Raw genomic sequence first — 24,155 nt, 5'->3', positions numbered from 1 at the left:
ATACGCTTATCACAATGCCTTTCTGGTCTGTGCTGAAGGAGGGCTTTCTGGCAGCCAAGTGGCTTGACCTTTATTAGTGAGCCTGGTTACCCCCTCTCGGAACCACAGACTTAGAAATCGCCAGCTCATATACAGTGCATAAAATATATTTATATATATACCCTTATACACCATTGTAATAAAAAATATCACAAAATTCTTCTAAGTCCCTCGGGAAGAGTGAAAGACGCGCACGTTCATTTTCAGAGCTCCTAGACCTTCCTATAAGAAGTTAGCCAAAAAGTAGCTTCGAAAAACGCTTAGGTTAAGTTTCAGAGTTGCTTCTAATGTACCAAAGCTGGACTTAGACATAATTTCACTCTCACAACATTATGGCTGGTTGGAGACAGTCCGAACCACAAGTACCGGGTCCATGGTTCTGGGCGTATACTGGGGAGACGGGGACGACTCCCATTAACCCCTGACTATACCGGGGATACGCTTATCACAATGCCTTTCTGGTCTGTGCTGAAGCAGGGCATTCTGGCAGCCAAGTGGCTTGACCTTTATTAGTGAGCCTGGTTACCGCCTCTCGGAACCACAGACTTAGAAATCGCCAGCTCATATACTTTACAGTGCATAAAATATATTTATATATATACCCTTATACACCATTTTAATAAAAAATATCACAAAAATCTTCTAAGTCCCTCGGGAAGAGTGAAAGACGCGCACGTTTATTTTCAGAGCTCCTAGACCTTCCTATAAGAAGTTAGCCAAAAAGTAGCTTCGAAAAACGCTTAGGTTAAGTTTCAGAGTTGCTTCTAATGTACCAAAGCTGGACTTAGACATAATTTCACTCTCACAACATTATGGCTTGTTGGAGACAGTCCGAACCACAAGTACCGGGTCCATGGTTCTTGGCGTATACTGGGGGGACGGGGACGACTCCCATTAACCCCTGACTATACCGGGGATACGCTTATCACAATGCCTTTCTGGTCTGTGCTGAAGCAGGGCATTCTGGCAGCCAAGTGGCTTGACCTTTATTAGTGAGCCTGGTTACCCCCTCTCGGAACCACAGACTTAGAAATCGCCAGCTCATATACAGTGCATAAAATATATTTATATATTTACCCTTATACACCATTTTAATAAAAAATATCACAAAATTCTTCTAAGTCCCTCTGGAAGAGTGAAGGACGCGCACGTTCATTTTCAGAGCTCCTAGACCTTCCTATAAGAAGTTAGCCAAAAAGTAGCTTCGAAAAACGCTTAGGTTAAGTTTCAGAGTTGCTTCTAATGTACCAAAGCTGGACTTAGACATAATTTCACTCTCACAACATTATGGCTGGTTGGAGACAGTCCGAACCACAAGTACCGGGTCCATGGTTCTGGCCGTATACTGGGGGGACGGGGACGACTCCCATTAACCCCTGACTATACCGGGGATACGCTTATCACAATGCCTTTCTGGTCTGTGCTGAAGGAGGGCATTCTGGCAGCCAAGTGGCTTGACCTTTATTAGTGAGCCTGGTTACCCCCTCTCGTTACCACAGACTTAGAAATCGCCAGCTCATATACAGTGCATAAAATATATTTATATATATACCCTTATACACCATTGTAATAAAAAATATCACAAAAATCTTCTAAGTCCCTAGGGAAGAGTGAAAGACGCGCACGTTTATTTTCAGAGCTCCTAGACCTTCCTATAAGAAGTTAGCCAAAAAGTAGCTTCGAAAAACGCTTAGGTTAAGTTTCAGAGTTGCTTCTAATGTACCAAAGCTGGACTTAGACATAATTTCACTCTCACAACATTATGGCTTGTTGGAGACAGTCCGAACCACAAGTACCGGGTCCATGGTTCTTGGCGTATACTGGGGGGACGGGGACGACTCCCATTAACCCCTGACTATACCGGGGATACGCTTATCACAATGCCTTTCTGGTCTGTGCTGAAGCAGGGCATTCTGGTAGCCAAGTGGCTTGACCTTTATTAGTGAGCCTGGTTACCCCCTCTCGGAACCACAGACTTAGAAATCGCCAGCTCATATACAGTGCATAAAATATATTTATATATATACCCTTATACACCATTTTAATAAAAAATATCACAAAATTCTTCTAAGTCCCTCGGGAAGAGTGAAAGACGCGCACGTTCATTTTCAGAGCTCCTAGACCTTCCTATAAGAAGTTAGCCAAAAAGAAGCTTCGAAAAACGCTTAGGTTAAGTTTCAGAGTTGCTTCTAATGTACCAAAGCTGGACTTAGACATAATTTCACTCTCACAACATTATGGCTGGATGGAGACAGTCCGAACCACAAGTACCGGGTCCATGGTTCTGGCCGTATACTGGGGGGACGGGGACGACTCCCATTAACCCCTGACTATACCGGGGATACGCTTATCACAATGCCTTTCTGGTCTGTGCTGAAGGAGGGCATTCTGGCAGCCAAGTGGCTTGACCTTTATTAGTGAGCCTGGTTACCCCCTCTCGGAACCACAGACTTAGAAATCGCCAGCTCATATACAGTGCATAAAATATATTTATATATATACCCTTATACACCATTTTAATAAAAAATATCACAAAATTCTTCTAAGTCCCTCGGGCAGAGTGAAGGACGCGCACGTTCATTTTCAGAGCTCCTAGACCTTCCTATAAGAAGTTAGCCAAAAAGTAGCTTCGAAAAACGCTTAGGTTAAGTTTCAGAGTTGCTTCTAATGTACCAAAGCTGGACTTAGACATAATTTCACTCTCACAACATTATGGCTGGTTGGAGACAGTCCGAACCACAAGTACCGGGTCCATGGTTCTGGCCGTATACTGGGGGGACGGGGACGACTCCCATTAACCCCTGACTATACCGGGGATACGCTTATCACAATGCCTTTCTGGTCTGTGCTGAAGGAGGGCTTTCTGGCAGCCAAGTGGCTTGACCTTTATTAGTGAGCCTGGTTACCCCCTCTCGGAACCACAGACTTAGAAATCGCCAGCTCATATACAGTGCATAAAATATATTTATATATATACCCTTATACACCATTGTAATAAAAAATATCACAAAATTCTTCTAAGTCCCTCGGGAAGAGTGAAAGACGCGCACGTTCATTTTCAGAGCTCCTAGACCTTCCTATAAGAAGTTAGCCAAAAAGTAGCTTCGAAAAACGCTTAGGTTAAGTTTCAGAGTTGCTTCTAATGTACCAAAGCTGGACTTAGACATAATTTCACTCTCACAACATTATGGCTGGTTGGAGACAGTCCGAACCACAAGTACCGGGTCCATGGTTCTGGGCGTATACTGGGGAGACGGGGACGACTCCCATTAACCCCTGACTATACCGGGGATACGCTTATCACAATGCCTTTCTGGTCTGTGCTGAAGCAGGGCATTCTGGCAGCCAAGTGGCTTGACCTTTATTAGTGAGCCTGGTTACCGCCTCTCGGAACCACAGACTTAGAAATCGCCAGCTCATATACTTTACAGTGCATAAAATATATTTATATATATACCCTTATACACCATTTTAATAAAAAATATCACAAAAATCTTCTAAGTCCCTCGGGAAGAGTGAAAGACGCGCACGTTTATTTTCAGAGCTCCTAGACCTTCCTATAAGAAGTTAGCCAAAAAGTAGCTTCGAAAAACGCTTAGGTTAAGTTTCAGAGTTGCTTCTAATGTACCAAAGCTGGACTTAGACATAATTTCACTCTCACAACATTATGGCTTGTTGGAGACAGTCCGAACCACAAGTACCGGGTCCATGGTTCTTGGCGTATACTGGGGGGACGGGGACGACTCCCATTAACCCCTGACTATACCGGGGATACGCTTATCACAATGCCTTTCTGGTCTGTGCTGAAGCAGGGCATTCTGGCAGCCAAGTGGCTTGACCTTTATTAGTGAGCCTGGTTACCCCCTCTCGGAACCACAGACTTAGAAATCGCCAGCTCATATACAGTGCATAAAATATATTTATATATTTACCCTTATACACCATTTTAATAAAAAATATCACAAAATTCTTCTAAGTCCCTCTGGAAGAGTGAAGGACGCGCACGTTCATTTTCAGAGCTCCTAGACCTTCCTATAAGAAGTTAGCCAAAAAGTAGCTTCGAAAAACGCTTAGGTTAAGTTTCAGAGTTGCTTCTAATGTACCAAAGCTGGACTTAGACATAATTTCACTCTCACAACATTATGGCTGGTTGGAGACAGTCCGAACCACAAGTACCGGGTCCATGGTTCTGGCCGTATACTGGGGGGACGGGGACGACTCCCATTAACCCCTGACTATACCGGGGATACGCTTATCACAATGCCTTTCTGGTCTGTGCTGAAGGAGGGCATTCTGGCAGCCAAGTGGCTTGACCTTTATTAGTGAGCCTGGTTACCCCCTCTCGTTACCACAGACTTAGAAATCGCCAGCTCATATACAGTGCATAAAATATATTTATATATATACCCTTATACACCATTGTAATAAAAAATATCACAAAAATCTTCTAAGTCCCTAGGGAAGAGTGAAAGACGCGCACGTTTATTTTCAGAGCTCCTAGACCTTCCTATAAGAAGTTAGCCAAAAAGTAGCTTCGAAAAACGCTTAGGTTAAGTTTCAGAGTTGCTTCTAATGTACCAAAGCTGGACTTAGACATAATTTCACTCTCACAACATTATGGCTTGTTGGAGACAGTCCGAACCACAAGTACCGGGTCCATGGTTCTTGGCGTATACTGGGGGGACGGGGACGACTCCCATTAACCCCTGACTATACCGGGGATACGCTTATCACAATGCCTTTCTGGTCTGTGCTGAAGCAGGGCATTCTGGTAGCCAAGTGGCTTGACCTTTATTAGTGAGCCTGGTTACCCCCTCTCGGAACCACAGACTTAGAAATCGCCAGCTCATATACAGTGCATAAAATATATTTATATATATACCCTTATACACCATTTTAATAAAAAATATCACAAAATTCTTCTAAGTCCCTCGGGAAGAGTGAAAGACGCGCACGTTCATTTTCAGAGCTCCTAGACCTTCCTATAAGAAGTTAGCCAAAAAGAAGCTTCGAAAAACGCTTAGGTTAAGTTTCAGAGTTGCTTCTAATGTACCAAAGCTGGACTTAGACATAATTTCACTCTCACAACATTATGGCTGGATGGAGACAGTCCGAACCACAAGTACCGGGTCCATGGTTCTGGCCGTATACTGGGGGGACGGGGACGACTCCCATTAACCCCTGACTATACCGGGGATACGCTTATCACAATGCCTTTCTGGTCTGTGCTGAAGCAGGGCATTCTGGCAGCCAAGTGGCTTGACCTTTATTAGTGAGCCTGGTTACCCCCTCTCGGAACCACAGACTTAGAAATCGCCAGCTCATATACAGTGCATAAAATATATTTATATATATACCCTTATACACCATTTTAATAAAAAATATCACAAAATTCTTCTAAGTCCCTCGGGAAGAGTGAAGGACGCGCACGTTCATTTTCAGAGCTCCTAGACCTTCCTATAAGAAGTTAGCCAAAAAGTAGCTTCGAAAAACGCTTAGGTTAAGTTTCAGAGTTGCTTCTAATGTACCAAAGCTGGACTTAGACATAATTTCACTCTCACAACATTATGGCTGGTTGGAGACAGTCCGAACCACAAGTACCGGGTCCATGGTTCTGGCCGTATACTGGGGGGACGGGGACGACTCCCATTAACCCCTGACTATACCGGGGATACGCTTATCACAATGCCTTTCTGGTCTGTGCTGAAGGAGGGCTTTCTGGCAGCCAAGAGGCTTGACCTTTATTAGTGAGCCTGGTTACCCCCTCTCGGAACCACAGACTTAGAAATCGCCAGCTCATATACAGTGCATAAAATATATTTATATATATACCCTTATACACCATTTTAATAAAAAATAACACAAAATTCTTCTAAGTCCCTCGGGAAGAGTGAAGGACGCGCACGTTCATTTTCAGAGCTCCTAGACCTTCCTATAAGAAGTTAGCCAAAAAGTAGCTTCGAAAAACGCTTAGGTTAAGTTTCAGAGTTGCTTCTAATGTACCAAAGCTGGACTTAGACATAATTTCACTCTCACAACATTATGGCTGGTTGGAGACAGTCCGAACAACAAGTACCGGGTCCATGGTTCTGGCCGTATACTGGGGGGACGGGGACGACTCCCATTAACCCCTGACTATACCGGGGATACGCTTATCACAATGCCTTTCTGGTCTGTGCTGAAGGAGGGCATTCTGGCAGCCAAGTGGCTTGACCTTTATTAGTGAGCCTGGTTACCCCCTCTCGGAACCACAGACTTAGAAATCGCCAGCTCATATACAGTGCATAAAATATATTTATATATACCCTTATACACCATTTTAATAAAAAATATCACAAAATTCTTCTAAGTCCCTCGGGAAGAGTGAAGGACGCGTACGTTCATTTTCAGAGCTCCTAGACCTTCCTATAAGAAGTTAGCCAAAAAGTAGCTTCGAAAAACGCTTAGGATAAGTTTCAGAGTTGCTTCTAATGTACCAAAGCTGGACTTAGACATAATTTCACTCTCACAACATTATGGCTGGTTGGAGACAGTCCGAACAACAAGTACCGGGTCCATGGTTCTGGCCGTATACTGGGGGGACGGGGACGACTCCCATTAACCCCTGACTATACCGGGGATACGCTTATCACAATGCCTTTCTGGTCTGTGCTGAAGGAGGGCATTCTGGCAGCCAAGTGGCTTGACCTTTATTAGTGAGCCTGGTTACCCCCTCTCGGAACCACAGACTTAGAAATCGCCAGCTCATATACAGTGCATAAAATATATTTATATATATACCCTTATACACCATTTTAATAAAAAATATCACAAAATTCTTCTAAGTCCCTCGGGAAGAGTGAAGGACGCGTACGTTCATTTTCAGAGCTCCTAGACCTTCCTATAAGAAGTTAGCCAAAAAGTAGCTTCGAAAAACGCTTAGGTTAAGTTTCAGAGTTGCTTCTAATGTACCAAAGCTGGACTTAGACATAATTTCACTCTCACAACATTATGGCTGGTTGGAGACAGTCCGAACCACAAGTACCAGGTCCATGGTTCTGGCCGTATACTGGGGGGACGGGGACGACTCCCATTAACCCCTGACTATACCGGGGATACGCTTATCACAATGCCTTTCTGGTCTGTGCTGAAGCAGGGCATTCTGGCAGCCAAGTGGCTTGACCTTTATTAGTGAGCCTGGTTACCCCCTCTCGGAACCACAGACTTAGAAATCGCCAGCTCATATACAGTGCATAAAATATATTTATATATATACCCTTATACACGATTTTAATAAAAATATCACAAAATTCTTCTAAGTCCCTCGGGAAGAGTGAAGGACGCGCACGTTCATTTTCAGAGCTCCTAGACCTTCCTATAAGAAGTTAGCCAAAAAGTAGCTTCGAAAAACGCTTAGGTTAAGTTTCAGAGTTGCTTCTAATGTACCAAAGCTGGACTTAGACATAATTTCACTCTCACAACATTATGGCTGGTTGGAGACAGTCCGAACCACAAGTACCGGGTCCATGGTTCTGGCCGTATACTGGGGGGACGGGGACGACTCCCATTAACCCCTGACTATACCGGGGATACGCTTATCACAATGCCTTTCTGGTCTGTGCTGAAGGAGGGCATTCTGGCAGCCAAGTGGCTTGACCTTTATTAGTGAGCCTGGTTACCCCCTCTCGGAACCACAGACTTAGAAATCGCCAGCTCATATACAGTGCATAAAATATATTTATATATATACCCTTATACACCATTTTAATAAAAAATATCACAAAATTCTTCTAAGTCCCTCGGGAAGAGTGAAGAACGCGCACGTTCATTTTCAGAGCTCCTAGACCTTCCTATAAGAAGTTAGCCAAAAAGTAGCTTCGAAAAACGCTTAGGTTAAGTTTCAGAGTTGCTTCTAATGTACCAAAGCTGGACTTAGACATAATTTCACTCTCACAACATTATGGCTGGTTGGAGACAGTCCGAACAACAAGTACCGGGTCCATGGTTCTGGCCGTATACTGGGGGGACGGGGACGACTCCCATTAACCCCTGACTATACCGGGGATACGCTTATCACAATGCCTTTCTGGTCTGTGCTGAAGGAGGGCATTCTGGCAGCCAAGTGGCTTGACCTTTATTAGTGAGCCTGGTTACCCCCTCTCGGAACCACAGACTTAGAAATCGCCAGCTCATATACAGTGCATAAAATATATTTATATATATACCCTTATACACCATTTTAATAAAAAATATCACAAAATTCTTCTAAGTCCCTCGGGAAGAGTGAAAGACGCGTACGTTCATTTTCAGAGCTCCTAGACCTTCCTATAAGAAGTTAGCCAAAAAGTAGCTTCGAAAAACGCTTAGGTTAAGTTTCAGAGTTGCTTCTAATGTACCAAAGCTGGACTTAGACATAATTTCACTCTCACAACATTATGGCTGGTTGGAGACAGTCCGAACCACAAGTACCAGGTCCATGGTTCTGGCCGTATACTGGGGGGACGGGGACGACTCCCATTAACCCCTGACTATACCGGGGATACGCTTATCACAATGCCTTTCTGGTCTGTGCTGAAGCAGGGCATTCTGGCAGCCAAGTGGCTTGACCTTTATTAGTGAGCCTGGTTACCCCCTCTCGGAACCACAGACTTAGAAATCGCCAGCTCATATACAGTGCATAAAATATATTTATATATATACCCTTATACACCATTTTAATAAAAAATATCACAAAATTCTTCTAAGTCCCTCGGGAAGAGTGAAGGACGCGCACGTTCATTTTCAGAGCTCCTAGACCTTCCTATAAGAAGTTAGCCAAAAAGTAGCTTCGAAAAACGCTTAGGTTAAGTTTCAGAGTTGCTTCTAATGTACCAAAGCTGGACTTAGACATAATTTCACTCTCACAACATTATGGCTGGTTGGAGACAGTCCGAACCACAAGTACCGGGTCCATGGTTCTGGCCGTATACTGGGGGGACGGGGACGACTCCCATTAACCCCTGACTATACCGGGGATACGCTTATCACAATGCCTTTCTGGTCTGTGCTGAAGGAGGGCTTTCTGGCAGCCAAGAGGCTTGACCTTTATTAGTGAGCCTGGTTACCCCCTCTCGGAACCACAGACTTAGAAATCGCCAGCTCATATACAGTGCATAAAATATATTTATATATATACCCTTATACACCATTTTAATAAAAAATAACACAAAATTCTTCTAAGTCCCTCGGGAAGAGTGAAGGACGCGCACGTTCATTTTCAGAGCTCCTAGACCTTCCTATAAGAAGTTAGCCAAAAAGTAGCTTCGAAAAACGCTTAGGTTAAGTTTCAGAGTTGCTTCTAATGTACCAAAGCTGGACTTAGACATAATTTCACTCTCACAACATTATGGCTGGTTGGAGACAGTCCGAACAACAAGTACCGGGTCCATGGTTCTGGCCGTATACTGGGGGGACGGGGACGACTCCCATTAACCCCTGACTATACCGGGGATACGCTTATCACAATGCCTTTCTGGTCTGTGCTGAAGGAGGGCATTCTGGCAGCCAAGTGGCTTGACCTTTATTAGTGAGCCTGGTTACCCCCTCTCGGAACCACAGACTTAGAAATCGCCAGCTCATATACAGTGCATAAAATATATTTATATATACCCTTATACACCATTTTAATAAAAAATATCACAAAATTCTTCTAAGTCCCTCGGGAAGAGTGAAGGACGCGTACGTTCATTTTCAGAGCTCCTAGACCTTCCTATAAGAAGTTAGCCAAAAAGTAGCTTCGAAAAACGCTTAGGATAAGTTTCAGAGTTGCTTCTAATGTACCAAAGCTGGACTTAGACATAATTTCACTCTCACAACATTATGGCTGGTTGGAGACAGTCCGAACAACAAGTACCGGGTCCATGGTTCTGGCCGTATACTGGGGGGACGGGGACGACTCCCATTAACCCCTGACTATACCGGGGATACGCTTATCACAATGCCTTTCTGGTCTGTGCTGAAGGAGGGCATTCTGGCAGCCAAGTGGCTTGACCTTTATTAGTGAGCCTGGTTACCCCCTCTCGGAACCACAGACTTAGAAATCGCCAGCTCATATACAGTGCATAAAATATATTTATATATATACCCTTATACACCATTTTAATAAAAAATATCACAAAATTCTTCTAAGTCCCTCGGGAAGAGTGAAGGACGCGTACGTTCATTTTCAGAGCTCCTAGACCTTCCTATAAGAAGTTAGCCAAAAAGTAGCTTCGAAAAACGCTTAGGTTAAGTTTCAGAGTTGCTTCTAATGTACCAAAGCTGGACTTAGACATAATTTCACTCTCACAACATTATGGCTGGTTGGAGACAGTCCGAACCACAAGTACCAGGTCCATGGTTCTGGCCGTATACTGGGGGGACGGGGACGACTCCCATTAACCCCTGACTATACCGGGGATACGCTTATCACAATGCCTTTCTGGTCTGTGCTGAAGCAGGGCATTCTGGCAGCCAAGTGGCTTGACCTTTATTAGTGAGCCTGGTTACCCCCTCTCGGAACCACAGACTTAGAAATCGCCAGCTCATATACAGTGCATAAAATATATTTATATATATACCCTTATACACGATTTTAATAAAAATATCACAAAATTCTTCTAAGTCCCTCGGGAAGAGTGAAGGACGCGCACGTTCATTTTCAGAGCTCCTAGACCTTCCTATAAGAAGTTAGCCAAAAAGTAGCTTCGAAAAACGCTTAGGTTAAGTTTCAGAGTTGCTTCTAATGTACCAAAGCTGGACTTAGACATAATTTCACTCTCACAACATTATGGCTGGTTGGAGACAGTCCGAACCACAAGTACCGGGTCCATGGTTCTGGCCGTATACTGGGGGGACGGGGACGACTCCCATTAACCCCTGACTATACCGGGGATACGCTTATCACAATGCCTTTCTGGTCTGTGCTGAAGGAGGGCATTCTGGCAGCCAAGTGGCTTGACCTTTATTAGTGAGCCTGGTTACCCCCTCTCGGAACCACAGACTTAGAAATCGCCAGCTCATATACAGTGCATAAAATATATTTATATATATACCCTTATACACCATTTTAATAAAAAATATCACAAAATTCTTCTAAGTCCCTCGGGAAGAGTGAAGAACGCGCACGTTCATTTTCAGAGCTCCTAGACCTTCCTATAAGAAGTTAGCCAAAAAGTAGCTTCGAAAAACGCTTAGGTTAAGTTTCAGAGTTGCTTCTAATGTACCAAAGCTGGACTTAGACATAATTTCACTCTCACAACATTATGGCTGGTTGGAGACAGTCCGAACAACAAGTACCGGGTCCATGGTTCTGGCCGTATACTGGGGGGACGGGGACGACTCCCATTAACCCCTGACTATACCGGGGATACGCTTATCACAATGCCTTTCTGGTCTGTGCTGAAGGAGGGCATTCTGGCAGCCAAGTGGCTTGACCTTTATTAGTGAGCCTGGTTACCCCCTCTCGGAACCACAGACTTAGAAATCGCCAGCTCATATACAGTGCATAAAATATATTTATATATATACCCTTATACACCATTTTAATAAAAAATATCACAAAATTCTTCTAAGTCCCTCGGGAAGAGTGAAAGACGCGTACGTTCATTTTCAGAGCTCCTAGACCTTCCTATAAGAAGTTAGCCAAAAAGTAGCTTCGAAAAACGCTTAGGTTAAGTTTCAGAGTTGCTTCTAATGTACCAAAGCTGGACTTAGACATAATTTCACTCTCACAACATTATGGCTGGTTGGAGACAGTCCGAACCACAAGTACCAGGTCCATGGTTCTGGCCGTATACTGGGGGGACGGGGACGACTCCCATTAACCCCTGACTATACCGGGGATACGCTTATCACAATGCCTTTCTGGTCTGTGCTGAAGGAGGGCATTCTGGCAGCCAAGTGGCTTGACCTTTATTAGTGAGCCTGGTTACCCCCTCTCGGAACCACAGACTTAGAAATCGCCAGCTCATATACAGTGCATAAAATATATTTATATATATACCCTTATACACCATTTTAATAAAAATATCACAAAATTCTTCTAAGTCCCTCGGGAAGAGTGAAGGACGCGCACGTTCATTTTCAGAGCTCCTAGACCTTCCTATAAGAAGTTAGCCAAAAAGTAGCTTCGAAAAACGCTTAGGTTAAGTTTCAGAGTTGCTTCTAATGTACCAAAGCTGGACTTAGACATAATTTCACTCTCACAACATTATGGCTGGTTGGAGACAGTCCGAACCACAAGTACCGGGTCCATGGTTCTGGGCGTATACTGGGGGGACGGGGACGACTCCCATTAACCCCTGACTATACCGGGGATACGCTTATCACAATGCCTTTCTGGTCTGTGCTGAAGGAGGGCATTCTGGCAGCCAAGTGGCTTGACCTTTATTAGTGAGCCTGGTTACCCCCTCTCGGAACCACAGACTTAGAAATCGCCAGCTCATATACAGTGCATAAAATATATTTATATATATACCCTTATACACCATTTTAATAAAAAATATCACAAAATTCTTCTAAGTCCCTCGGGAAGAGTGAAAGACGCGCACGTTTATTTTCAGAGCTCTTAGACCTTCCTATAAGAAGTTAGCCAAAAAGTAGCTTCGAAAAACGCTTAGGTTAAGTTTCAGAGTTGCTTCTAATGTACCAAAGCTGGACTTAGACATAATTTCACTCTCAAAACATTATGGCTTGTTGGAGACAGTCCGAACCACAAGTACCGGGTCCATGGTTCTTGGCGTATACTGGGGGGACGGGGACGACTCCCATTAACCCCTGACTATACCGGGGATACGCTTATCACAATGCCTTTCTGGTCTGTGCTGAAGCAGGGCATTCTGCCAGCCAAGTGGCTTGACCTTTATTAGTGAGCCTGGTTACCCCCTCTCGGAACCACAGACTTAGAAATCGCCAGCTCATATACAGTGCATAAAATATATTTATATATATACCCTTATACACCATTTTAATAAAAAATATCACAAAATTCTTCTAAGTCCCTCGGGAAGAGTGAAGGACGCGCACGTTCATTTTCAGAGCTCCTAGACCTTCCTATAAGAAGTTAGCCAAAAAGTAGCTTCGAAAAACGCTTAGGTTAAGTTTCAGAGTTGCTTCTAATGTACCAAAGCTGGACTTAGACATAATTTCACTCTCACAACATTATGGCTGGTTGGAGACAGTCCGAACCACAAGCACCGGGTCCATGGTTCTGGCCGTATACTGGGGGGACGGGGACGACTCCCATTAACCCCTGACTATACCGGGGATACGCTTATCACAATGCCTTTCTGGTCTGTGCTGAAGGAGGGCATTCTGGCAGCCAAGTGGCTTGACCTTTATTAGTGAGCCTGGTTACCCCCTCTCGGAACCACAGACTTAGAAATCGCCAGCTCATATACAGTGCATAAAATATATTTATATATATACCCTTATACACCATTGTAATAAAAAATATCACAAAATTCTTCTAAGTCCCTCGGGAAGAGTGAAAGACGCGCACGTTCATTTTCAGAGCTCCTAGACCTTCCTATAAGAAGTTAGCCAAAAAGTAGCTTCGAAAAACGCTTAGGTTAAGTTTCAGAGTTGCTTCTAATGTACCAAAGCTGGACTTAGACATAATTTCACTCTCACAACATTATGGCTGGTTGGAGACAGTCCGAACCACAAGTACCGGGTCCATGGTTCTGGCCGTATACTGGGGGGACGGGGACGACTCCCATTAACCCCTGACTATACCGGGGATACGCTTATCACAATGCCTTTCTGGTCTGTGCTGAAGCAGGGCATTCTGGCAGCCAAGTGGCTTGACCTTTATTAGTGAGCCTGGTATGTAATAATACTATCCTTATCCCTGTATGTACAGCGCCGCCATCACTGTCAGTGAGTAGAAAGTACTTTTCTCCACCCCTGTTATTGCCACAGACTTGCCCTTTACAGGGTGCCGCCGTCACTGTCAGTGCTATTTAATACTATCCTTATCACTGTATCTACAGCGCCGCCGTCACTGTCACTGCTATGTAATAATACTATCCTTATCCCTGTATGTACAGCGCCGCCATCACTGTCAGTGCTATGTAATAATACTACACTTATCCCTATATGTACAGCGCCACCGTCACTGTCAGTGCTTTGTAATAATACTATCCTTATCCCTGTATGTACAGCGCCGCCGTCACTGTCAGTGCTATGTAATAATACTATTCTTATCCCTGTATGTACAGCGCCACCGTCACTGTCAGTGCTATGTAATACTATCCTTATCCCTGTATGTACAGCGCCGCCGTCACTGTCAGTGCTATGTAATACTATCCTTATCCCTGTATGAACAGCGTCACCGTCACTGTCAGTGCTATGTAATACTATCCTTATCCCTGTATGTACAGCACCGCGTCACTGTCACTGCTATGTAATAACACTATCCTTAACCCTGTGTGTACAGCGCCGCCGTCACTATCAGTGCTATGTAATAATAATATCCTTATCCCTGTATGTACAGCGCCACTGTCACTGTCAGTGCTATGTAATACTATCCTTATCCCTGTATGTACAGCGCCGCCGTCACTGTCTGTGCTGTGTAATAATACTATCCTTATCCCTGTATGTACAGCGCCGCCGTCACTGTCACTGCTATGTAATAATACTATCCTATCCCTGTATGTACAGTGCCGCTGTCACTGTCAGTGCTGTGTAATAATACTATCCTTTCCCCTGTATGTACAGCGCCGCCGTCACTGTCAGTGCTATGTAATAATACTATACTTATCCCTGTATGTACAGCGCTGCCGTCACTGTCAGTGCTATGTAATAATACTATCCTTATCCCTGTATGTACAGCGCCGCCGTCACTGTCAGTGCTATGTAATAATACTATCCTTATCCCTGTATGTACAGCGCCGCCGTCACTGTCAGTGCTATGTAATACTATCCTTATCCCTGTATGTACAGCGCCGCCGTCACTGTCAGTTCTATGTAATACTACTATTCTTATCCCTGTATGTACAACGCAGCCGTCACTGTCAGTGCTATGTAATAATACTATCCTTATCCCTGTATGTACAGCGCCGCCATCACTGTCAGTGCTATGTAATAATACTATTCTTATCCCTGTATGTACAGCGCCGCCGTCACTGTCAGTGCTATGCAATAATACTATTCTTTTCCCTGTATGTACAATGCCGCCGTCACTGTCAGTGCTATGTAATAATACTATCCTTATCCCTGTATGTACAGCGCCGCCATCACTGTCAGTGCTATGTAATAATACTATTCTTATCCCTGTATGTACAGCGCAGCCGTCACTGTCAGTGCTATGCAATAATACTATTCTTTTCCCTGTATGTACAACGCCGCCGTCACTGTCAGTGCTATGTAATAATACTATCCTTATCCCTGTATGTACAGCGCCGCTGTCACTGTCAGTGCTGTGTAATAATACTATCCTTATCCCTGTATGTACAGCGCCGCCGTCACTGTCAGTGCTATGTAATAATACTATCCTTATCCCTGTATGTACAGCGCCACGTCACTGTCAGTGCTATGTAATACTATCCTTATCCCTGTGTGTACAGCGCCGCCGTCACTGTCTGTGCTGTGTAATAATACTATCCTTATCCCTGTATGTACAGCGCCGCCGTCACTGTCACTGCTATGTAATAATACTATCCTATCCCTGTATGTACAGTGCCGCTGTCACTGTCAGTGCTGTGTAATAATACTATCCTTTCCCCTGTATGTACAGCGCCGCCGTCACTGTCAGTGCTATGTAATAATACTATACTTATCCCTGTATGTACAGCGCTGCCGTCACTGTCAGTGCTATGTAATAATACTATCCTTATCCCTGTATGTACAGCGCCGCCGTCACTGTCAGTGCTATGTAATAATACTATCCTTATCCCTGTATGTACAGCGCCGCCGTCACTGTCAGTGCTATGTAATACTATCATTATCCCTGTATGTACAGCGCCGCCGTCACTGTCAGTTCTATGTAATACTACTATTCTTATCCCTGTATGTACAACGCCGCCGTCACTGTCAGTGCTATGTAATAATACTATCCTTATCCCTGTATGTACAGCGCCGCCATCACTGTCAGTGCTATGTAATAATACTATTCTTATCCCTGTATGTACAGCGCCGCCGTCACTGTCAGTGCTATGCAATAATACTATTCTTTTCCCTGTATGTACAACGCCGCCGTCACTGTCAGTGCTATGTAATAATACTATCCTTATCCCTGTATGTACAGCGCCGCCATCACTGTCAGTGCTATGTAATAATACTATTCTTATCCCTGTATGTACAGCGCAGCCGTCACTGTCAGTGCTATGCAATAATACTATTCTTTTCCCTGTATGTACAACGCCGCCGTCACTGTCAGTGCTATGTAATAATACTATCCTTATCCCTGTATGTACAGCGCCGCTGTCACTGTCAGTGCTGTGTAATAATACTATCCTTATCCCTGTATGTACAGCGCCGCCGTCACTGTCAGTGCTATGTAATAATACTATCCTTATCCCTGTATGTACAGCGCCACGTCACTGTCAGTGCTATGTAATACTATCCTTATCCCTGTGTGTACAGCGCCGCCGTCACTGTCTGTGCTGTGTAATAATACTATCCTTATCCCTGTATGTACAGCGCCGCCGTCACTGTCACTGCTATGTAATAATACTATCCTATCCCTGTATGTACAGTGCCGCTGTCACTGTCAGTGCTGTGTAATAATACTATCCTTTCCCCTGTATGTACAGCGCCGCCGTCACTGTCAGTGCTATGTAATAATACTATACTTATCCCTGTATGTACAGCGCTGCCGTCACTGTCAGTGCTATGTAATAATACTATCCTTATCCCTGTATGTACAGCGCCGCCGTCACTGTCAGTGCTATGTAATAATACTATCCTTATCCCTGTATGTACAGCGCCGCCGTCACTGTCAGTGCTATGTAATACTATCCTTATCCCTGTATGTACAGCGCCGCCGTCACTGTCAGTTCTATGTAATACTACTATTCTTATCCCTGTATGTACAACGCCGCCGTCACTGTCAGTGCTATGTAATAATACTATCCTTATCCCTGTATGTACAGCGCCGCCATCACTGTCAGTGCTATGTAATAATACTATTCTTATCCCTGTATGTACAGCGCCGCCGTCACTGTCAGTGCTATGCAATAATACTATTCTTTTCCCTGTATGTACAACGCCGCCGTCACTGTCAGTGCTATGTAATAATACTATCCTTATCCCTGTTTGTACAGCGCCGCCATCACTGTCAGTGCTATGTAATAATACTATTCTTATCCCTGTATGTACAGCGCAGCCGTCACTCTCAGTGCTATGCAATAATACTATTCTTTTCCCTGTATGTACAACGCCGCCGTCACTGTCAGTGCTATGTAATAATACTATCCTTATCCCTGTATGTACAGCGCCGCTGTCACTGTCAGTGCTGTGTAATAATACTATCCTTATCCCTGTATGTACAGCGCCGCCGTCACTGTCAGTGCTATGTAATAATACTATTCTTATCCCTGTATGTACAGCCCCACCGTCACTGTCAGTGCTATGTAATACTATCCTTATCCCTGTATGTACAGCGCCGCCATCACTGTCAGTGCTGTGCAATAATACTATTCTTATCCCTGTATGTACAGCCCCACCGTCACTGTCAGTGCTATGTAATACTATCCTTATCCCTGTATGTACAGCGCCGCCGTCACTGTCAGTGCTATGTAATAATACTATTCTTATCCCTGTTTGTACAGCGCCATAGTACTATAGTATAGTATAGTATAGTAGTATAGCGCCAGGATAGTATTATTACATACCAGGCTCACTAATAAAGGTCAAGCCACTTGGCTGCCAGAATGCCCTGCTTCAGCACAGACCAGAAAGGCATTGTGATAAGCGTATCCCCGGTATAGTCAGGGGTTAATGGGAGTCGTCCCCGTCCCCCCAGTATACGCCCAGAACCATGGACCCGGTACTTGTGGTTCGGACTGTCTCCAACCAGCCATAATGTTGTGAGAGTGAAATTATGTCTAAGTCCAGCTTTGGTACATTAGAAGCAACACTGAAACTTAACCTAAGCGTTTTTCGAAGCTACTTTTTGGCTAACTTCTTATAGGAAGGTCTAGGAGCTCTGAAAATGAACGTGCGCGTCTTTCACTCTTCCCGAGGGACTTAGAAGAATTTTGTGATATTTTTTATTAAAATGGTGTATAAGGGTATATATATAAATATATTTTATGCACTGTATATGAGCTGGCGATTTCTAAGTCTGTGGTTCCGAGAGGGGGTAACCAGGCTCACTAATAAAGGTCAAGCCACTTGGCTGCCAGAATGCCCTGCTTCAGCACAGACCAGAAAGGCATTGTGATAAGCGTATCCCCGGTATAGTCAGGGGTTAATGGGAGTCGTCCCCGTCCCCCCAGTATACGCCCAGAACCATGGACCCGGTACTTGTGGTTCGGACTGTCTCCAACCAGCCATAATGTTGTGAGAGTGAAATTATGTCTAAGTCCAGCTTTGGTACATTAGAAGCAACTCTGAAACTTAACCTAAGCGTTTTTCGAAGCTACTTTTTGGCTAACTTCTTATAGGAAGGTCTAGGAGCTCTGAAAATGAACGTGCGCGTCTTTCACTCTTCCCGAGGGACTTAGAAAAATTTTGTGATATTTTTTATTAAAATGGTGTATAAGGGTATATATATAAATATATTTTATGCACTGTATATGAGCTGGCGATTTCTAAGTCTGTGGTTCCGAGAGGGAGTAACCAGGCTCACTAATAAAGGTCAAGCCACTTGGCTGCCAGAATGCCCTGCTTCAGCACAGACCAGAAAGTCATTGTGATAAGCGTATCCCCGGTATAGTCAGGGGTTAATGGGAGTCGTCCCCGTCCCCCCAGTATACGGCCAGAACCATGGACCCGGTACTTGTGGTTCGGACTGTCTCCAACCAGCCATAATGTTGTGAGAGTGAAATTATGTCTAAGTCCAGCTTTGGTACATTAGAAGCAACTCTGAAACTTAACCTAAGCGTTTTTCGAAGCTACTTTTTGGCTAACTTCTTATAGGAAGGTCTAGGAGCTCTGAAAATGAACGTGCGCGTCTTTCACTCTTCCCGAGGGACTTAGAAGAATTTTGTGATATTTTTTATTAAAATGGTGTATATGGGTATATATATAAATATATTTTATGCACTGTATATGAGCTGGCGATTTCTAAGTCTGTGGTTCCGAGAGGGGGTAACCAGGCTCACTAATAAAGGTCAAGCCACTTGGCTGCCAGAATGCCCTGCTTCAGCACAGACCAGAAAGTCATTGTGATAAGCGTATCCCCGGTATAGTCAGGGGTTAATGGGAGTCGTCCCCGTCCCCCCAGTATACGGCCAGAACCATGGACCCGGTACTTGTGGTTCGGACTGTCTCCAACCAGCCATAATGTTGTGAGAGTGAAATTATGTCTAAGTCCAGCTTTGGTACATTAGAAGCAACTCTGAAACTTAACCTAAGCGTTTTTCGAAGCTACTTTTTGGCTAACTTCTTATAGGAAGGTCTAGGAGCTCTGAAAATGAACGTGCGCGTCTTTCACTCTTCCCGAGGGACTTAGAAGAATTTTGTGATATTTTTTATTAAAATGGTGTATAAGGGTATATATATAAATATATTTTATGCACTGTATATGAGCTGGCGATTTCTAAGTCTGTGGTTCCGAGAGGGGGTAACCAGGCTCACTAATAAAGGTCAAGCCACTTGGCTGCCAGAATGCCCTGCTTCAGCACAGACCAGAAAGGCATTGTGATAAGCGTATCCCCGGTATAGTCAGGGGTTAATGGGAGTCGTCCCCGTCCCCCCAGTATACGCCCAGAACCATGGACCCGGTATTTGTGGTTCGGACTGTCTCCAACCAGCCATAATGTTGTGAGAGTGAAATTATGTCTAAGTCCAGCTTTGGTACATTAGAAGCAACTCTGAAACTTTACCTAAGCGTTTTTCGAAACTACTTTTTGGCTAACTTCTTATAGGAAGGTCTAGGAGCTCTGAAAATGAACGTGCGCGTCTTTCACTCTTCCCGAGGGACTTAGAAGAATTTTGTGATATTTTTTATTAAAATGGTGTATAAGGGTATATATATAAATATATTTTATGCACTGTATATGAGCTGGCGATTTCTAAGTCTGTGGTTCCGAGAGGGGGTAACCAGGCTCACTAATAAAGGTCAAGCCACTTGGCTGCCAGAATGCCCTGCTTCAGCACAGACCAGAAAGGCATTGTGATAAGCGTATCCCCGGTATAGTCAGGGGTTAATGGGAGTCGTCCCCGTCCCCCCAGTATACGCCCAGAACCATGGACCCGGTACTTGTGGTTCGGACTGTCTCCAACCAGCCATAATGTTGTGAGAGTGAAATTATGTCTAAGTCCAGCTTTGGTACATTAGAAGCAACTCTGAAACTTAACCTAAGCGTTTTTCGAAGCTACTTTTTGGCAAACTTCTTATAGGAAGGTCTAGGAGCTCTGAAAATGAACGTGCGCGTCTTTCACTCTTCCCGAGGGACTTAGAATAATTTTGTGATATTTTTTATTAAAATGGTGTATAAGGGTATATATATAAATATATTTTATGCACTGTATATGAGCTGGCGATTTCTAAGTCTGTGGTTCCGAGAGGGGGTAACCAGGCTCACTAATAAAGGTCAAGCCACTTGGCTGCCAGAATGCCCTGCTTCAGCACAGACCAGAAAGTCATTGTGATAAGCGTATCCCCGGTATAGTCAGGGGTTAATGGGAGTCGTCCCCGTCCCCCCAGTATACGCCCAGAACCATGGACCCGGTACTTGTGGTTCGGACTGTCTCCAACCAGCCATAATGTTGTGAGAGTGAAATTATGTCTAAGTCCAGCTTTGGTACATTAGAAGCAACTCTGAAACTTAACCTAAGCGTTTTTCGAAGCTACTTTTTGGCTAACTTCTTATAGGAAGGTCTAGGAGCTCTGAAAATGAACGTGCGCGTCTTTCACTCTTCCCGAGGGACTTAGAAGAATTTTGTGATATTTTTTAATAAAATGGTGTATAAGGGTATATATATAAATATATTTTATGCACTGTATATGAGCTGGCGATTTCTAAGTCTGTGGTTCCGAGAGGGGGTAACCAGGCTCACTAATAAAGGTCAAGCCACTTGGCTGCCAGAATGCCCTGCTTCAGCACAGACCAGAAAGGCATTGTGATAAGCGTATCCCCGGTATAGTCAGGGGTTAATGGGAGTCGTCCCCGTCCCCCCAGTATACGGCCAGAACCATGGACCCGGTACTTGTGGTTCGGACTGTCTCCAACCAGCCATAATGTTGTGAGAGTGAAATTATGTCTAAGTCCAGCTTTGGTACATTAGAAGCAACTCTGAAACTTAACCTAAGCGTTTTTCGAAGCTACTTTTTGGCTAACTTCTTATAGGAAGGTCTAGGAGCTCTGAAAATGAACGTGCGCGTCTTTCACTCTTCCCGAGGGACTTAGAAGAATTTTGTGATATTTTTTATTAAAATGGTGTATAAGGGTATATATATAAATATATTTTATGCACTGTATATGAGCTGGCGATTTCTAAGTCTGTGGTTCCGAGAGGGGGTAACCAGGCTCACTAATAAAGGTCAAGCCACTTGGCTGCCAGAATGCCCTGCTTCAGCACAGACCAGAAAGGCATTGTGATAAGCGTATCCCCGGTATAGTCAGGGGTTAATGGGAGTCGTCCCCGTCCCCCCAGTATACGGCCAGAACCATGGACCCGGTACTTGTGGTTCGGACTGTCTCCAACCAGCCATAATGTTGTGAGAGTGAAATTATGTCTAAGTCCAGCTTTGGTACATTAGAAGCAACTCTGAAACTTAACCTAAGCGTTTTTCGAAGCTACTTTTTGGCTAACTTCTTATAGGAAGGTCTAGGAGCTCTGAAAATGAACGTGCGCGTCTTTCACTCTTCCCGAGGGACTTAGAAGAATTTTGTGATATTTTTTATTAAAATGGTGTATAAGGGTATATATATAAATATATTTTATGCACTGTATATGAGCTGGCGATTTCTAAGTCTGTGGTTCCGAGAGGGAGTAACCAGGCTCACTAATAAAGGTCAAGCCACTTGGCTGCCAGAATGCCCTGCTTCAGCACAGACCAGAAAGTCATTGTGATAAGCGTATCCCCGGTATAGTCAGGGGTTAATGGGAGTCGTCCCCGTCCCCCCAGTATACGGCCAGAACCATGGACCCGGTACTTGTGGTTCGGACTGTCTCCAACCAGCCATAATGTTGTGAGAGTGAAATTATGTCTAAGTCCAGCTTTGGTACATTAGAAGCAACTCTGAAACTTAACCTAAGCGTTTTTCGAAGCTACTTTTTGGCTAACTTCTTATAGGAAGGTCTAGGAGCTCTGAAAATGAACGTGCGCGTCTTTCACTCTTCCCGAGGGACTTAGAAGAATTTTGTGATATTTTTTATTAAAATGGTGTATATGGGTATATATATAAATATATTTTATGCACTGTATATGAGCTGGCGATTTCTAAGTCTGTGGTTCCGAGAGGGGGTAACCAGGCTCACTAATAAAGGTCAAGCCACTTGGCTGCCAGAATGCCCTGCTTCAGCACAGACCAGAAAGTCATTGTGATAAGCGTATCCCCGGTATAGTCAGGGGTTAATGGGAGTCGTCCCCGTCCCCCCAGTATACGGCCAGAACCATGGACCCGGTACTTGTGGTTCGGACTGTCTCCAACCAGCCATAATGTTGTGAGAGTGAAATTATGTCTAAGTCCAGCTTTGGTACATTAGAAGCAACTCTGAAACTTAACCTAAGCGTTTTTCGAAGCTACTTTTTGGCTAACTTCTTATAGGAAGGTCTAGGAGCTCTGAAAATGAACGTGCGCGTCTTTCACTCTTCCCGAGGGACTTAGAAGAATTTTGTGATATTTTTTATTAAAATGGTGTATAAGGGTATATATATAAATATATTTTATGCACTGTATATGAGCTGGCGATTTCTAAGTCTGTGGTTCCGAGAGGGAGTAACCAGGCTCACTAATAAAGGTCAAGCCACTTGGCTGCCAGAATGCCCTGCTTCAGCACAGACCAGAAAGTCATTGTGATAAGCGTATCCCCGGTATAGTCAGGGGTTAATGGGAGTCGTCCCCGTCCCCCCAGTATACGGCCAGAACCATGGACCCGGTACTTGTGGTTCGGACTGTCTCCAACCAGCCATAATGTTGTGAGAGTGAAATTATGTCTAAGTCCAGCTTTGGTACATTAGAAGCAACTCTGAAACTTAACCTAAGCGTTTTTCGAAGCTACTTTTTGGCTAACTTCTTATAGGAAGGTCTAGGAGCTCTGAAAATGAACGTGCGCGTCTTTCACTCTTCCCGAGGGACTTAGAAGAATTTTGTGATATTTTTTATTAAAATGGTGTATATGGGTATATATATAAATATATTTTATGCACTGTATTTGAGCTGGCGATTTCTAAGTCTGTGGTTCCGAGAAGGGGTAACCAGGCTCACTAATAAAGGTCAAGCCACTTGGCTGCCAGAATGCCCTGCTTCAGCACAGACCAGAAAGTCATTGTGATAAGCGTATCCCCGGTATAGTCAGGGGTTAATGGGAGTCGTCCCCGTCCCCCCAGTATACGGCCAGAACCATGGACCCGGTACTTGTGGTTCGGACTGTCTCCAACCAGCCATAATGTTGTGAGAGTGAAATTATGTCTAAGTCCAGCTTTGGTACATTAGAAGCAACTCTGAAACTTAACCTAAGCGTTTTTCGAAGCTACTTTTTGGCTAACTTCTTATAGGAAGGTCTAGGAGCTCTGAAAATGAACGTGCGCGTCTTTCACTCTTCCCGAGGGACTTAGAAGAATTTTGTGATATTTTTTATTAAAATGGTGTATAAGGGTATATATATAAATATATTTTATGCACTGTATATGAGCTGGCGATTTCTAAGTCTGTGGTTCCGAGAGGGGGTAACCAGGCTCACTAATAAAGGTCAAGCCACTTGGCTGCCAGAATGCCCTGCTTCAGCACAGACCAGAAAGGCATTGTGATAAGCGTATCCCCGGTATAGTCAGGGGTTAA

Source organism: Ascaphus truei, chromosome 5 (genome assembly GCF_040206685.1).
Source record: "Ascaphus truei isolate aAscTru1 chromosome 5, aAscTru1.hap1, whole genome shotgun sequence".
In the NCBI taxonomy this organism is placed as follows: Eukaryota; Metazoa; Chordata; class Amphibia; order Anura; family Ascaphidae; genus Ascaphus; species Ascaphus truei.
This window is presented reverse-complemented; position numbering follows the sequence as displayed.